We start from the raw sequence: 11,111 nt of genomic DNA, 5'->3' as shown, positions 1-11,111 counted from the left end.
CTCTTGCCCCTTAAGCTTTGGAAGTCAGAGAACAGTGGGTTGTGGGCTGAGGGCCAAGCACAGATATGTGGGAGACCACAAGGACCCCCTTCAGTGTGTCCACACTCTATCAGCTCCTCATAGTGCCTGTTCTGACACAGTTTAATCCTTAACCCGTATCCCTGATGACCCTAACACATCCTTCAGACTTAACCCACGCATGAGCACCAGCCATGGGCACTGACCTCAGGCTGCATTTGTCCTTGACTCTAGCCTGGATCTGATCTTGGCCCAGCCTGATTCTTACTTTGACATAGACCTTCTGGCCTTGACCAAGATTTAGCCTGAGCTTGACCACAGACAAAAGGCTAACATCCATCCTGGGCTGAATCCTGACTCTAATTTGCCCCAATACCCATTGCCTTTCCAAAACTGAAATCTAGGCATGGCCCCACGCTGAACCCCAATCTAATCTAAGCTATGATGCCAGTCCCAGACCTCTAATTCTGCTTCTGATCTTAACCTTAGACGGAGCCTAACTCTTGCCCTAGATGACCCTAGAGCCCATCTACAGACTGAATCCCAACTCTACTCCTCTCTGAAAATATAGGTTGAGACCAGAAGACAACAAAATGGCTGTAATCCCATTGTCAGACTAAACCCTAATCCTTACCCCAGCCCCAGATTGAATTTTTTTCTTTTTTTTTTCTTTTTTTCGGAGCTGGGGACCGAACCCAGGGCCTTGTGCTTCCTAGGCAAGCGCTCTACCACTGAGCTAAATCCCCAACCCCTCCAGATTGAATTTGATCCCAAGACAGGGTCTTGACCCAGCTCACAGAGACCAAGGCAGACCTGGAAATTGAATGTTGGTCCCACAACTGTAATCTGGCAGGCAGGTGACTAGTGAGTGAAGGAGTTCCCCAGCAAACCGGACCACCTCAGTTTGATCAGTAGAAGAGACTTTGGCTACTTTGTGCGTTCCTTTTCCTCCTACCCTCTCAAGTCCCTAATAGTAGATAGGAGAGAAAAAGGATAGAGGGGACGGAGGAAGATGTTATCGTTAGACTACTTCCTGCTGATCAGGGCCATCAAGCTCCTTCAAGCAAGTTTGGCCTTCAGTGTTGGGATATCTAATTATTTCTTCTTCTACTTCTTCTTCTTCTTCTTCTTCTTCTTCTTCTTCTTCTTCTTCTTCTTCTTCTTCTTCTTCTTCTTCCTCTTCCTCTTCCTCTTCCTCTTCCTCTACCTCCTCCTCTCCTCCTCCTCCTCTTCTTCTTTCTCCTCCTCCTCCTCCTCCTCCACCTCCTCCTTCTTTGCACACAACTACTTAACAAACCGCGACTGACAGCAACCAACAACAGTCCACACTGCCTCTAGGGGCCCTAGCATTGACAGACCCTCTGAAAAGTCCCCAGAGTTCCAAGTGTCACACATTTGCAGAAGCTACCTGCCGCTGGCAAAATCACACCCCTGCTAGAGCATGAGGCAAATCACAGTCAGCTGCTGTGGACAGCCTGAAGCGGCCCCAAATCCCAAACCTGGGATTAAAACAAAAACATATTCTTGTAATATTTCTGTGGGGTTTTTTTTTTCAAGAAACCAAAATTCTCACTACAAAAACTGATTCCCACAAGTTGTCCTCTGACCTCCATGTGTGTGCTATGACTATACGTATACATATATGTGTGTGTGTGCGCGTGTGTGCGCGTGTGTGCGCGCACGTGCGTGCACACATACAGAGAGAGAGACAGAGATAGAGACAGAGACAGAGAGACACAGACACAGACAGAGACAGAGGCACAGAAAGAGAAGGAGAGAAAAAGAAAAATAACAAAAATAATTTTAAGCTGGGTGTAGTGGAGTGCATCTTTAATCCCAGTCTTCAGGAGGCAGAATCAGATGAATCAACATGAGTTTGAGGCTAACCTAGGCTACATAGTGAGTTCCAGGACAGCCAGGGCTACATAGTGAGAGCCTCTCTCAAAGTAAGTAAAGTAATTAATAAAAAATAATAATAATTAAAAAAATTATAGGCCAGGTATGGTGGCACACAGCTTTAATCTCAGCCCTTGGGAGTCAGAGGTGGGCAGATTTCTGAGTTTGAAACTATCCTTAGTGAGATAGTGAGACCCAGTCTCAAAAATAAATAAACAAGCAAATGAATAAACGACGAAGCCAAAAAGATGGCTCCGTGTTTCGTAGCACGTGTTTCTCTGGCACAGGACACAGGTCAATGACCAGCATCTACGTGGCAACTCACCACCATCCTAACTCCACTTCTAGGGGACCTGATGCTCGATTCTGACCTCCACCAGCTCTGGGCACATAAATATGTGCCAGTAAAACATTCATATTCCTAAAACTAAATAAATCACTTTATAAAGAATTTACTGCTTACTTTTATGGGAAAGGAACACAGTTTGTTTTAAACATTCTTTAGCTACCTATCAAATTCAAGGTTAGCCTAGGCTATGTGAGACCCGGTCTCAAAGGCAATATGGGGACAGAGGACACCAATCCTGATCCCTTCGCAGCTAGGTGAGTAGCTGTTCCTCAGAATGGCAGAACCAGGGGCTGGGGATTTAGCTCAGTGGTAGAGCGCTTACCTAGGAAGTGCAAGGCCCTGGGTTCGGTCCCCAGCTCTGAAAAAAAAAGAACAAAAAAAAAAATGGCAGACCCACCCAGATCCTAGGAGGGAGAGTCAGGCCACTGACAAACTGTGTGTCCCTGACCAGTCCCGACCCTCTCAGCCTGAGGTTGGGAAGCTGGGCACAGACACGCATAGCTACCAGCATTCGGGAAGTTCAAGCAGAAGGATCAGAAATTTTGAGGCCAGTCTGGGCTCCATAGCAGACCCTGTTCAGCCACCAGATAAAAACCGATCTGTGGGACTGGGATGCTAGAGGCCTTCCTGTTTCTGCTTTAGATGGTAGGAGAGGGGCCAGGCAGAGATGTCCTGGTGAAACAATGAGCACTTCTATTCCCCTACATCAGCTCCTGCAGAGCGGGCAGACTCGGTGCAGAGGGAAAGTCTACCCAAGATCGGACGAGGGAAAACCTAACACTGGGTCAACACCCCCGTGAGAAAGGAGCAGTACTCTGCAGGTGTCTGCCTGATGTGATCCTGCATGGTCACATAGAGAAGGAGCCCCAGAGCATAAGAAACAAGGACAAGGAGACTCCTTCCTGGTCCTCTCAATGCTCCCCAAGAGTCCAGGGCTGCAGGGATCCTCATGGAGTGTCCCCATTCTTGAACAGTCCCAAGTCCGCACGTCCTGCCTCACTGTGAGAAGGAATGTTCACAGCCACTGAGACGAAATCAGCCTGGAGGAAAAGAGTTGTCCAGGGGCCAGCGGCTGGGGATGGGCTCTGGAGAGGGAGCTGGGGAGAACTTGGGAAGACAGAACCCACATGTTCTAAGGCAGCCAGCCAGGCAGGACCAGCCTGGCCATTGTTCCCAGCCCCAGGGTCAGGTGCACTGGGCTCTGGCCCAATACCAGCACGGCTCCAGACTTCCCAAGGCCTGCCTGCCTCCCATCTGTCCCAGACCTTTATGTCTGCCCGTTCTCCACCCCCCCCCCCCCCCGCAGCCTGGATCAGGAAAAAGACAACACTTAACCTCCTTGGCTCCCAACTGGCTCTGTGAACCTGGTTCTGCCTCTCTCAACATGGCTCCTCTTAACCTCACATTCCAAGCCCTTCCACAAGCCTTACTCTGCACAGCTTTCTCCTGCGAATCAAAGCTTTGAATTCAACGCGGACGCTAATTACCGAGTATACCTAATACTTCCTACTTTCAAAGTGTGGTCCCTAAGACCCACAACACCAATGTCCCCTAGGTGTTTGCTTAAAAAGGCACATCGATGCTGGCTGGACGTGGTGGCTTGCATTTGGAAGCCCAGCACTTAGGAGCCACAAGCTGGGGCCCAGCCTGAAGTACATAGCAAGAATGTCTCTAAATTAGAAAGCCTGGAGACTGGAGGGATGGCTCCGTGGGTAAAGCAGTTGTCAAAGCATGATGACCTGGGTTTGTATTCCCAGCACACACATGAAAAGTTGACATGGGGCGTCTGTAATGCCTGTCATGGAACCCAGAGACATGAGGATCCCTGAGAATTACTGGACAGCCATATTAGCCAAAAAATGACCTTCAGGTTCACTAAGAGACTCTGTCTCAAAAACGTAAGGTAGCAGGCTGGTGAGGTGACTTGGCGGTTAAGAGCATGTATTATTTCTGCAAAGGGTCCAAGTTTGTTCCCAACATTGCAATCAAATGACTCACAAGGGATCCTACACCTCCAGCCCCTTAGGACACTGCATTCATGTCCACCTACCCCACACAGACATACACACATACAATCTAATTCTTTTTTAAAGTAGAAATCCCAGCTGAACGAGACATTCCAGTGTCAGCCTCTGGGCTCCATATGTGTCTAGAAAGATGAGTGGACACACCCACACAGGTGACAGGTGCATGCACACACATGTACACACACACACACATGCATGCACAAGAATGCAGGGGTAGGTGGATGATGCAGGTCTGTAAAGGTACCTGGGAGGTTGAGCCAAGATGATGGAAAGTTCATAGAGTAAAAGAGAAGAGGGGAAGAGATTGTAGGTGGGGAGAGGAAGGGAAAGGAAATTTTTTTTTAATTTAGAAATCACATTATAATTAGGATGTTGTCTTTTTAGAAACAACTTTGAAATTAAATGTAGTTACATTATCATGTTGGTTTGAATGAGAATGCCCCCTTGGGCTCATCCATATATCTGAATGCTTAGTCACCGGGGAGTGGAATTGTTTGGGAAGGATTCAAAGGGTTAGGAGGTGTGAACTAATTGGAATAGGTGTGAGCTTTGTGGAGGAAGTGTGTCACTGGAGTGGGCCTTGAGATTTCAAAAGCCCACACCAAACCCAGTGTCCGTCTCTCTCTGCCTGCTCCCTCCCTGTGTCTCAGGATGTAAAGCTCTCAGCTCCTGCTCTAGCACCATGCCTGTTGGCACTCCACCATGATTATGGACTAAACCTCCAATACTGCAAGCAAGGGCCCAGTTAAAAGCCTTTTATTGTGATGACTTACCTTGGTCATGCTGTTTCCCCACAGCAATGGGACAGTAACTAAGACAGGCATTTGCCCTCTTCCAATCCCCTTCTCCATGCCCTCTCTCCAATCGATGTCTTCCGGAGCCTTTTTCTTTATTTGCTGTTTTAGGGGGTTTTTTGGGGGGAGCGGGGTTGTTTTTGTTTTTTCAATGGGATTTCTCTGTGTAGCCCGGGCTGTCCTGGAACTCACTCTGATAGATGAGGCTGGACTCGAACCCAGAGATCGCCTGCCTCTGCCTCCTGAGTGCTGGGATTAAAGGCACAGGATTAAAACCACGTTCAGGCTTGTTGTTGCTGCTGTTGTTGCTGCTGCTGTTGTTGCTGCTATTGTTGCTGTTGTTGCTGTTGCTGCTGTTATTGTTGTTGTTGCTGTTGTTGTTGCTGTTGCTGCTGTTGTTGTTGTTGATGCTGCTGTTGTTGCTGCTGTTGTTGTTGTTGCTGCTGCTGTTGTTGCTGCTATTGTTGCTGTTGTTGCTGTTGCTGCTGTTGTTGTTGTTGCTGCTGCTGTTGTTGCTGCTATTGTTGCTGTTGTTGCTGTTGCTGCTGTTGTTGTTGCTGCTGTTGCTGCTGCTGCAGTTGTTGCTGTTGTTGTTGCTGTTGCTGCTGTTGTTGTTGTTGATGCTGCTGTTGTTGCTGCTATTGTTGCTGTTGTTGCTGTTGCTGCTGTTGCTGTTGTTGTTGCTGTTGCTGCTGTTGTTGTTGTTGATGCTGCTGTTGTTGCTGCTATTGTTGCTGTTGTTGCTGTTGCTGCTGTTATTGTTGTTGTTGCTGTTGCTGCTGTTGTTGTTGTTGCTGCTGCTGTTGTTGCTGCTATTGTTGCTGTTGTTGCTGTTGCTGCTGTTGTTGTTGCTGCTGCTGCTGTTGTTGCTGCTATTGTTGCTGTTGCTGTTGTTGTTGCTGTTGCTGCTGTTGCTGTTGTTGTTGCTGTTGCTGCTGTTGCTGTTGTTGATGCTGCTGTTGTGGCTGCTATTGTTGCTGTTGTTGCTGTTGCTGCTGTTGCTGTTGCTGCTGTTGTTGTTGTTGATGCTGCTGTTGTTGTTGTTGCTGCTGCTGTTGTGGCTGCTATTGTTGCTGTTGTTGCTGTTGCTGCTGTTGCTGTTGTTGTTGCTGTTGCTGCTGTTGTTGTTGTTGATGCTGCTGTTGTGGCTGCTATTGTTGCTGTTGTTGCTGTTGCTGCTGTTGCTGTTGCTGCTGTTGCTGCTGCTGCAGTTGTTTTAAAAGCTGTGGATTTATAATCTCAGCACTAGGAAGTATAGGCAGATGGATTCCTGAGGACTTTGTGGGCTAGCTTAACTAATCTATTTGATGAGCTCCAGGCCAGTAAGAGACCCTGCCTCAAAAAACCAAGGTGGATATCATCTAAGAAATGACACCCAAGATAGTTCCCTGATCTCTTCTCTGATCTCTGTATGTACACACATGCATGCACACACACACACACACACACACGGGGTGGGGGGGAGGGTGTCGTCTCAGGGTCCAGTCAGATGGTTCCCACATACCCAGTTGATACTAAGGTGTAAGGAAGGACTGAGAGGGAAGATCCTTTCGAGTCCCACATGAGGCGGGAGGGTCTCTAGTACTCAGGGAAGACCCTTGCCGAGGAAGAACAGAAGAGGGGTTTGAGTGAAAAGCTGAATCTGTTGGTTGAACTGGGACACCAACTTGGATGGCAGTCCTATGAGCACCAAACTCACTTGTTTATAAATCCTCGGTGGAAGCTAGGCATGATGGGGCATGACTGTAATACCAGCAGGAAGGTCAAACAGTTCAAGGCCACCCGAAGCTACATTTTGAAGACCTGTCTCGGGGCTGGAGAGATGGCTCAGCGGTTAAGAGCACTGACTGCTCTTCCAGAGGTCCTGAGTTCAAATCCCAGCAACCACATGGTGGCTCACAACCATCTGTAATGATATCTGATGCCCTCTTCTGGTGTGTCTGAAGACAGCTACACTGTACTCATATATAATAAATAAATAAATCTTTGAAGACCTGTCTCCAAAAATTCCTTTCAATAAGAGCCTCCCTTAATGAAACCTAGATTGAGCCCCAGAGTCGCCAACCTGAGAGTAGGGTTCAAGGACACCAGATGTAGCAGGATGTGGAAAACTGTCCCTCACTGAGGGATTCTAGGCAGGTGCTCTACCACTGACCTATGGCCCCAGCCACTTTTCCAACTCTTTATTTTGAGACAAGAGCTCAAATTGCCCAAGCCAGCCTTGAAGTCTGCCTAAAACCCAGCTGACCTCAAATCTGTCATACTAATCCTCAGCTTCCCTCAGAGCTGGGATGAGAAACCTGTGCCACCAGCCCCTGCCAGTGCCTGTTCTGAGTTCCATTAACTCATCCCAAAGTCTCTCCTTGGAATCAGATGTCACCTGAGGCTGGGAACATCAAGCCAGCTGATGACAGAAGTAGCTTCAGCTTTTCCAGCTGCCTGCGTCTCGTCCAAACTTGGCCACACATGGCTTAATTGTCACTTGTGTCTGTGTCATCTTCTTGTTCCATCAACCAGATGACCTATATCTCCCTTCAGGATCTGAGAAGAAGATACCTTACCTAGCCAGATGACCTCACTAGCTCAACGCCAGGGAAACTCGTATGGCGGACTCTGTCCAACAGTGGAAGCATAGTTTTCCACTCAGCAACAGTACAAAAGAGAAGCATGTAGCAGAGGTGCAATCTCAGCACAGGGGAGGCTGAAGGAGGAAGAATCCAAGCATGGGCTACACAACAGAACCAAGTCTAAAGCATAAGCAAAAAGAAAGGCAACCTATAACAATGAAAAAAACCATAAAGCATCGACCTTGTTCAAAACCATCACTGTTGCTAGACGAATTGCTATTTCACATCCGGCCATCCTTGAGGCGCCTGTTCAACCTGTTCTGTCCAGAGTATGCCCTGCCTGTCCTGAAAAGAGCAGGGGAAACCCATGAAGGGAAAACGACTCAGGTGTCAAGGACTTTCTCCGAAGGTTAAAAGTTCTAGGAACATTTCAGGCTCTGAGAAATCCTGTGTGCAAGGTATGTGTCTGATAAAACTCCAATTACGTCGAGTGTCTTCTCCCCAGAGAAGGTCTGTGAACACACACACAAAACATAGAGGGGTCTTCCAGAGATCCAGGGTAAGAAAGAAAAGTCAGGGGAGCTCCTTCTTAAAGGGTCTGAGGCCGAGACCAGGGACTTAAAGAAACACAAAGATTCCACATGGACACACCTTCCATCATCCTCTCAGAGACCATCTTGTGCTGGACTTGAATACTAGACCCACTCAAGCCCACGCAAAATCCTCAACTCTCAACTGTGCCCTGCTACCTTTCCTGACTCCATCTTCTGTCGTTTTGCAGCACCGAGGACTGTCAACTGCCAGCAAGGAGGTTTTTGTCCTCATTAGAGGTGGAGGGCAGAAAAGCCCAGCCACAATTCCCTCCTCCCTCTGGTCTCTTGGCTGTCTTAGGAAACAGGACAATACAGGGAAATGTTTGCTCCCAAACAGCTCTACAGCTCCAGGAACTGTGACCCTGCCCAGGAAAGCCACCTCCGGGAGCCCCACCCTGCGGCTGCCTCTGTCTGCTTGTTAGATGGGACAGCCCAGAAGAGGGTCACCAGAGCAAATGGCAGTCACATGTGGGAGGGAGGAGAGTTCAGGAATGGCCTCTCTTGCTGTGGACCTGTCTTGTACCCCAGGACAAGGGTAGAATGGGGTCCCTGTCATCTCAGCACTGGGGAGACTGAGGCCAGAGGATTACAACTTCTAGGCTAGCCTGGGCTACAGAGTAATCTAAAGTCACCCATGGAGGAGACAGAGGTGGGAGAGACAGAGATGGGCGGCGAGAGAGACAAAGACTGAGCGAGAGAGATGAGGGAGAGAAGTCGGTCTCAGTAGAAAATGTGCTGCAGCTGGGTTGCCAATATTTATCTAGAAAATCATGGCCCTGGGTTAATCTGGCCTACAAGCCATAAAAATAGCACTCTGACTTGACTTGAAAAATGCATTAATTCACTCAGCAAGCATTCTGCACCCTTGGACCCAGCTGGGCACTGGAGATGCTGGGTGGACCAGTCCCACCCTGTCCTGGAAAGACCTACAGTGGAAGGAGGGCGTAGTGAGGATGGAGACAGACGTGTGTATGTGGAATTGGAGGGCTCTTGTCTGTCCCCAGCTGATTCCTCCTGAGAAACGCCAAGCTTGCATTGGCTAAGGACCCCCAAAGAGATCCATGAGTGGAGTAGGCTGAGACGACGGGGCATCCGGCGTCTCCAGAGATGAAATTCAGGTTCAGTCAGTAGCTTTCAAAGCTGTAGGTATCTGTCCCCATTTACACATGTGCACAGACATGTAGATAACACACAGACAGACAGACAGACAGACAGACACACACACACACACACACCTACACACCTCACAAGTAAGGAGAGAGAGAGAGAGAGAGAGAGAGAGAGAGAGAGAAGAGAGAGAGAGAGAAGAGAGAGAGAGAGGAGAGAGAGAGAGAGAGAGAGAGAGAGAGAGAGAGAGAGATTGAGAGATTCCCATGCCTTTGGGTAGTTCTCCTTTCTTCTGCCCTTCCCATGATTCTCTCTGATTTGAGCTTTGCTGATCTTGCCCTTAGGTGACAAACATCAGGTGTAAGACAACAGACATGAAAAGTAGAATAATTTTGGCCCTTCAGGCACCCATAACTCCAGCACTTGGGAGATGGAGACATGAGGCTTAGAAGTTGGAGGTTATGCTTAACTATCATTGAGACTGTCCCAGAAGGAAGAGGAGGAGGAGGAGGAAGCGGAGGAGGAGGAGAAGGAGGAGGAGGAGGAGGAGGAGGAGGAGGAGGAGGAGAAAGAAGAGGAGGAGGAGGGGGAGGGGGAAGAAGAGGAAGGAAAGAAAGAAAAAGAAATGAAGGAAGGAAGGAAGGAAGGAAGGAAAGAAAAGAGAAAGATAGGTCTGGAAGCTCTTGAAGAAGATGCAGGTTTTCATTCCCAGCACCCACACAGGGCAGCTCAAAACCACCTGGTACTACAGTTCCAGGGGATCTGATACCCTTCTCTGGGCTCTGAAGGCTTTTGCACGCACATGTTACACATGAAGTACTCAGACCCACACAGGTGCACATAAAATAGTGAAGAAGTAATTTTTCAAACTGAAAGAGGGAATTAAAAGTGAAGAGGAGGGGAGAGGAGAGGGAGAAAACAGGAAAGGAGGGAGGAAAGAGAAAAGAGGGGAGAGAAAAGGAGAGGAGAGGGAGGGAAGAGGAGAGGAAAGGAGAAGAGAGGGGAGGGGAGGGAGGGGAGAGGGAAGGAAGAAGAAGAGAGGGAGAGGAGAGGAGAGGGGAACAAGGGGAGTGGGAGAGGAGGAGGAGAGAGAGGGAAAGGGAGAGGAAAGGAGAGGGGAAGGAAAAGGAAGGGGAGAGAAAGGGGAGGGGAGAGGGAGGGAAGGGAAAAAGGAGGGGAGAGGGAGGGGAGGGAGGGGAGCGGAGAGGAGAAAAGGAGAGGGAGAGGATAGAATGGGGGGGTGCGTCTTCCTTGACTCCATGTTGCCAACAGGTCCGTGTGTGACATGTGACACCACCACATGTGACCCGTACATTCCCGTACACAAACCTGGGCATATCCGTTTCCCATTTCCAGGAGTCCCAAGGTAGAAAGGAAAAAGCTGGTGGTCCCAGCATCCCTTCTCAGCCCTGCCAGGACTTGGACAGATGCCTGTTACTTCTTGCTGTTGGGAACACAGGGACTGGGGTGGAAAGGACCAAGAAGATGGAGGGACAGCCAGCCAGGGGGCAGATGAGGTCAAGGCAGCCAGCCTGCTTGTCACAGCCCCTCACACCCACCTCGCCTGCCAGCAATCGTGTGTTTTCATCTTTTCCTTGGGGCGGGGGTGCTGCACGGAGCCTTGAGTGCTGAATTAGGTGACGATGAATTTGAACCACATGCAGCCCCGGCTTAAGGGGGAAAGTGTTTGGGTCAGACGAAGAAAGAGTTTCATCAGCCTCCCCCACTCCCACCCCAGACAAAAATAGTTCAGACCCAGG

Source organism: Rattus norvegicus, chromosome 12 (genome assembly GCF_036323735.1).
Source record: "Rattus norvegicus strain BN/NHsdMcwi chromosome 12, GRCr8, whole genome shotgun sequence".
Classification (NCBI taxonomy): domain Eukaryota; kingdom Metazoa; phylum Chordata; class Mammalia; order Rodentia; family Muridae; genus Rattus; species Rattus norvegicus.
This window is presented reverse-complemented; position numbering follows the sequence as displayed.